Below are 6727 nucleotides of genomic sequence, written 5' to 3'. Positions count from 1 at the left end.
ATTTTAGCTTTAAAGTTGTATGAGACAGTGTAAAACTAGGCACAAACCAGCAGCTGACCATACTAACTGATCTAATATTAGTGAATTTTATTTGTCAAAAAACATTGTAAATAGAATTTTATAAAAATACTACTTACACATATTAGTGTGATATATAAATATTGTAAATCAATGCATTTCTTGACTATTGATTAAGAAAAATCACAGCTCTTTGCCTCTAACTCAATGTATTTCAATGGCTCACTGTGAGCCATTTTTGGGCTTCCATTGTCAGAAGTCTCTTCCTAAAGGGCTATGGGTAAAATTTGTCGGCGCCAACACTCGCGGTCTAATAGAGTTAAGCATAATGTATTTCCATGTATTTTGATTATCTATTTTAAAACTGTGTTCATTTTATATTTTTCTATAACTGAATCAATAAAAATAGAACGTTTTAAGAATTTCTGAGATCATTTGAATGCTTCAAGTAATGTGTCGTGTTGGTCTTAAATTTGACTAATAATGGTCTTAAAAAGGTCTTAAATTTAACTTGCTGAAACCTGCAAGAACCCTGTAGTCTTGATAGAGAGGCTGCAAATAGCAGTGAACGTGAGCAGAGACTTCCTGGTGTCTGAAACTCAGGCCAGATATCCATCCAACTCTTTGCTGGCTTAATGTGTTGTCGGTTTCAAAGAAGCAAAAAAATCTTCATCCGACGAGCCCACTCGCGAGTCTCTAGCCCTTTCTCGGGTCGAGATATGGTCAACCCTTCCCGGATTTTTCCTTGGCCTTAGCTCAGGCATCGTAAGTCCAGGGCGTTCGCCCTTCGGGTCCCTTATCCTACCCAAGAGGGCCTTTCCAACAAGCCACCCACGAGTCTCTAGCCCTTTCCCCGTCCGAGATACGGTGGTCCTTTCCCCGATATTTTCCACGGCTGTAGCTCGGGCACCTTAAGTCCCCTCGGGTATAAGCGACCTAAAGGCATCCAAGCTACGGTCGTGGGAAAATCAGGGGAATGACCGCTGTATCTCAGCCGGGGAAAGGGTTAGAGCGTCAGGATTGGCTCATTGGAGAGTCTGTTTTCCATCTTCTTTTTCTTTAACCTTGAAAGAAAAAGTCTCCAAAAGCAGCAGTTGTACCATCTTTGAAACTCTGCGAATACTTATCTCACAAACATGATACATATATCTAAAAAAGCCTGAAATGCCTACTTTTAAACAAACAAATTACAATCGAAAACAAATATTGCCTGTTTATGTACTCTGTATGAAAGTAAAGAGAGGTACCGTTTCTCCTGTCTGATCTCATTATCTTAAATAAACTTGCCCATTGACCTACTAATCATCCCCATATATTCAAATTGGCTATGTCACTCGGTCTCCTCTCCACTAATAAGCTGGTGTGTGGTGGGCGTTCTGGCGCAATATGGCTGCCGTCACATCATCCAGGTGAATTCTGCACATTGGTTGTGGTTGAGAAGAATCCCCCTTTCATACGTAAAGAACTTTGAGTGCTGCAAAAAATACGTTATAAAAATTTAACGAATTAAATTATTTATTAACCATCTGGGGTCCGACCATTTGTTCACAAACTAAATTTTTTGAATTTGCTACAAAAATATGTCAAAACCATTTTACCCACTCATTCACATGAAACAATACATTGATTTAACTTTTGTAAGACGTTTTTTTACTGTGTAAAGGCAATATGCAGGGGGGGTCAATGGTCATGAATATTGATGTATTTCACACCTGAGGAGACCCAACCCCCTAATGGCTCAGTGAGGAATATTGGGACAAAAGAATGAATGTGGGAAGACTTAAGGGCGCACTCACATTATCCAAACCAAACCAAACCATGCCCCAGCGCGATTGTCACCCCTCCCTACTCCCCCAGATGCACGCACTCACACTGTACTTCTTATCGATCCGAGTCCGGGCGCGCTTTCGTCATTAAGATGCGATTGTTTTGAAAAAAATCAGGAAGTAAACCAGGGTTCTTGCAGGTTTCAGCAAGTTAAATTTAAGACCTTTTTAAGACCTTTTAAGACCATTATGAGTAAAATTTAAGACCAACACGACACATTACTAGAAGCATTCGAATGATCTCAGAAATTCTCAAAACTTTCTATTTTTATGGATTCAGCTATAGAAAAATATAAAATAAACACACTATTAAAACAAATACTCAAAATACACGGAAATACATTATGCTTAACCCTATTAGACAACGAGTGTTTGCACCAACAAATTCTATCCATAGCCCTTTAGGAAGAGACTGACAATGGAAGTCCAAAAAGCTCGGCCGTCACGTGATTCATGGAGACTTCAGTTAGTTCCTGGAAGCTCATAGTGAGCCCTTGAAATACATTGAGTTAGAGGCAAAGAGCTGTGATTTTTCTTAATTAATAGTCAAGAAATGCATTGATTTACAATATTTATATATCACACTAATATGTGCAAGTAGTATTTTTGACAAATAAAATCCACTAATAAGAGATCACTTAAACTAAGGCCTAGTCCTGGCTTAAACTAATCTCTGTCCAGGAAACCACCCCATAATGTTTATGCATGTTTATCTGCATTAAGAAAACGAAATTGAACATTAAAAGGCTGTTTGTGTTTTATTATGTGTTGCTAACGTTATCCACGAAGACCGTTTCTCAATCTGAAGGCTATAGCCGGAGGTCGCATTTCTAGGTCTTATTTCAGAATATTAACATTAAAATTAACTTTAAAGTATAGATAATTAGTTAATCGTAAATTGTTGTAATATGCTTATTATGACTTGCGAATGTAATGCTCAGTTAACTTAACTAATAAACCAGGCTTGATAATGTATGCGGCAGCCTTCCTATTCGACCTCCGGAAGATACAGCCTTCATATTAAGAAACGCTCTGATTCTATCGCTATTCATTTAACCGTAACTCCTGAAGCATTTGCGCTATGAAAAGTTTGAATTGTTCCTAAAAGAAGACAATTGCGTTTTTTGGCAATATATGGTTTATTACGGTACTTTCTTGCGTTCTGTCGGCCAATCGCTGCTGTTTGTTGAGAGCTGAAGGGGGAAGCGCGTTAGGTTCGAGCGCATTGCAGCAGAGAGCATTATTAAAGTCAAAGGAGTAAACATGCTTTGAGCAGTGAGGTAAACAATATCCTCCAAAGTGAAAACTGTGTAACACTAAAGTTGACTCGCTGTTGGTGGCTTGTGACTCGACAGCCCGACTGTTTAAGTTGATTTTCAATAAAGTTGATTTTTTTTCCGCTTCTGGGTCTCTTTCAGAACCTGGCAAATACTCAGATAAGCCATGGGCTAGTTGGTTAAATTAACCCAGAAAAGATTTTTGCTTACACAAAACTAAGTTTAAGGTTTGTTTCTTGCCCAGCTCACAGTATACATTCAGAAACAATACCTGTAATATAGCTTATGGCACGATTTGCGTGGATTATGACAAAGTGCGGACGCCGGTTTCTTTTTTAGAGACCCACCCATCTTTCTGCCTCCGCCACTGATTAGTTCTTCAGCGTTTTACATTACTATTTTATTTTCTGCGGACAACGCTTTTAAATGTAAGACCTATGATAAAAATCTGGGCGTTTTTAAGACTTTTTAAGGCCTTAAATTTAACATTCTGAATTTTAGACTTTTTAAGACTTTTTAAGACCCCGCGGGAACCCTATGTGTGCCTGTTTTTCCATTACACATTCTAACTTCTCTAAACCTCCTTAACTGATTCTCTTGTTGCTAAGTTTGACTTTTTTGAGTTAGAAGTAAACTTAATTTTTTATTTGAGGTAGGTTGAATAAATTTTCATATAAAATAGCTAGTGATAGTCCGATATATCGGCCGATTTTTGCGAGTTTTATGTGTATCGGCATTGGCCCATTTGTGGCTGCTGTGTTCACCAAGTTTTTCCGGCATTATTTACAGACAGAAATATAGTTTTTTAAGTTCAATAAATGTTACTTTTTGTCATTTTTATAAGTAAACTGAGTGAGCAGAAGCAGTATCGGCTCCAAGTATCAGCTCAAGAAAATCGGCAACCTGTATCGGTCATCGGCCAAGGCTGATGAAACAAAAATCGGTATCGGCATCGGCACTAAAAAAATCCATATCAGTCGATCCCTCAAAAAAACTATATGTCACAAGGTGACAATCTTTTCAGGGGCGGAACCAAAAATTGGGGAAGTTTGGTTCCGCCCGGAAGTTTCTACCCGGACCGGGAAAGATAGACACCGGACTTCCGGTAGTGCCGCGAGGGAAGAAATCAACAAATCGAGCGCAGCTGTGTGCAGTTAGGAGGAGCGGCTGGCAATTGGAGGACACGCTATACAGGGCAGTACTTAAGACCAGTGTAAATCACAGTTTGGGGTTGAGTTTTTGGTGTGTTGAAGCGCTGTGTTGTGCTCGTCTGGTGCGCCGCTGGTGGCGGTCTAACTCTCTCTCTCTCAGGCTGAAGTTGCATGTTGGTGAGGACATCGTGAACCTTAAAGGTTGAGGAACGATCGGAACACGTTGTACACCGAGACAAAACAAAGGAGAAGAAAACGGCGTTGATGTGAGTACATACCTGTGGAAAGAGTGTGAGTTACCGGAAGTTGCAGTATAACCCGGTCGGGGAAAGAGTCGCCCTGTTAGTGTGGTTGGTGTGTTTACAGTGTGAACTGAAGCAGAGAATAGTGGGACGAAGAAATTGAAATCAGCCGTGAGTACCAGTATTCTATTGAAAACGTATTGTATACTAACTTGCATTTATACCGGATACCTCCAGTAGAGGGAGGGCGGCCCTACCCCTAAGCTAGTGTGGTGGGTGAGCCGAAGGAGCATTTACTGAAGCAGTCACGGTGACGAAACGATCAACTAGGCCGTATTATTCATCGCTAGATCCGATCCGAGCGAAGTGGAGGAAGACTGGCATCCTTTGTGTACACCTGAGTGTGGTGGGTGAGTCCTTGTGCTGTAGTAACTTTCACTTTGACATGGTGCTGTGTATTGCTGTGGATTGCTGTGCATTGCTGTGTGTCTTGTTAGACGAACCCCCGCCTTCACTCACTTCGTCGAGGAAGGACGAAGAGGCTATCGGTCCTAGAGAAACTAGTACATATATGTTGTGAACGTGCTTCAGGCCCTAAAGTAACGGTGTGGTGCCCCGGAACGACTTCCCGTCGGAACATTGGGCGGATTGGAGAGTGGCGGTGAAGAACAGGAAAATTGGCAGTTGTGTGAGTACGATCAGGGGCCACTATTGTTGATGCTTTATCTGTGTCGTATTTACTGTTGCAGAGAGAGAGAGGTGTGGGTACTCCGCCGTACCGAGGTCTCTACAAAGGGGCGCCCCTGTCCAGTGTTCGATCACCCAACGGGTAGCGAGGAGAGGGCAGCGCTCGACCCGGTGAGACGGTGTGACGTCTGCCCCTCTGCAACCATCGAGCTCGCCGAGAGGGTTCGCCCTGGCGCCACATAGGAACTGCTGCCCCGTCTGACACATCGTAAAGACCAATTGTTGTAAGTCCGCCACCTTGAAAATTCGTATACTAACCCCTTTAAGCCGTTGATTGACAGAGACGGAGAACGCACTGTACACGACTGGCACGTGAGGAGCACCACGAGAGGAACCACTATTGCTAATCCCGTACTTACTGTACGTTGCACCTAGCGAAGAGGTGAGAGCCATCCAAGTCAGATTAACTGTGTCTTTGTGTCCCAGCCGCTGCCTGTGGAGAAAGAGAAAGAGAGTAAGCACCAAGCGAACGAACTGTGTGAAACCTGTACTTACCGGGAGCTGTAGCCAGCGAAGAGGTGAGAGCCATCCAAGTCAGATTAACTGTGTCTTTGTGTCCCAGCCGCTGCCTGTGGAGAAAGAGAAAGAGAGTAAGCACCAAGCGAACGAACTGTGTGAAACCTGTACTTACCGGGAGCTGTAGCCAGCGAAGAGGTGAGAGCCATGCAAGTCAGATTAACTGTCTTTGTGTCCCAGCCGCTGCCTGTGGAGAAAGAGAAAGAGAGTAAGCACCAAGAGAACGAACTGTGTGAAACCTGTACTTACCGGGAGCTGTAGCCAGCGAAGAGGTGAGAGCCATCCAAGTCAGATTAACTGTGTCTTTGTGTCCCAGCCGCTGCCTGTGGAGGAAGAGAAAGAGAGTAAGCACCAAGAGAACGAACTGTGTGAAACCTGTACTTACCGGGAGCTGTAGCCAGCGAAGAGGTGAGAGCCATCCAAGTCAGATTAACTGTGTCTTTGTGTCCCAGCCGCTGCCTGTGGAGAAAGAGCAGGAGAGTAAGCACCAAGAGAACAAACTGTGTGCAGCCTGTACTTACCGGGAGCTGTAGCCAGCGAAGAGGTGGGAGCCATCCCAGTCAGATTACCGTGTCTTTGTGTCCCAGGCGCTGCCTGTGGAGAAGGAGAAAGAGAATAAGCACTAAGAGGACAAACTGTGTGAAGCCTGTACTTACCGGGAGCTGTAGCCAGCGAAGAGGTGAGAGCCATCCCAGTCAGATAACCGTGTCTTTGTGTCCCAGCCGCTGCCTGTGGAGAAAGAGAAAGAGAGTAAGCACCAAGCGAACGAACTGTGTGAAACCTGTACTTACCGGGAGCTGTAGCCAGCGAAGAGGTGAGAGCCATCCAAGTCAGATTAACTGTGTCTTTGTGTCCCAGCCGCTGCCTGTGGAGAAAGAGAAAGAGAGTAAGCACCAAGAGAACGAACTGTGTGAAACCTGTACTTACCGGGAGCTGTAGCCAGCGAAGAG

Source organism: Paramisgurnus dabryanus, chromosome 11, assembly GCF_030506205.2.
Source record: "Paramisgurnus dabryanus chromosome 11, PD_genome_1.1, whole genome shotgun sequence".
Taxonomy (NCBI): domain Eukaryota; kingdom Metazoa; phylum Chordata; class Actinopteri; order Cypriniformes; family Cobitidae; genus Paramisgurnus; species Paramisgurnus dabryanus.
The sequence above is the reverse complement of the archived record's forward strand: the minus strand, read 5'-3'. Positions refer to the sequence as shown.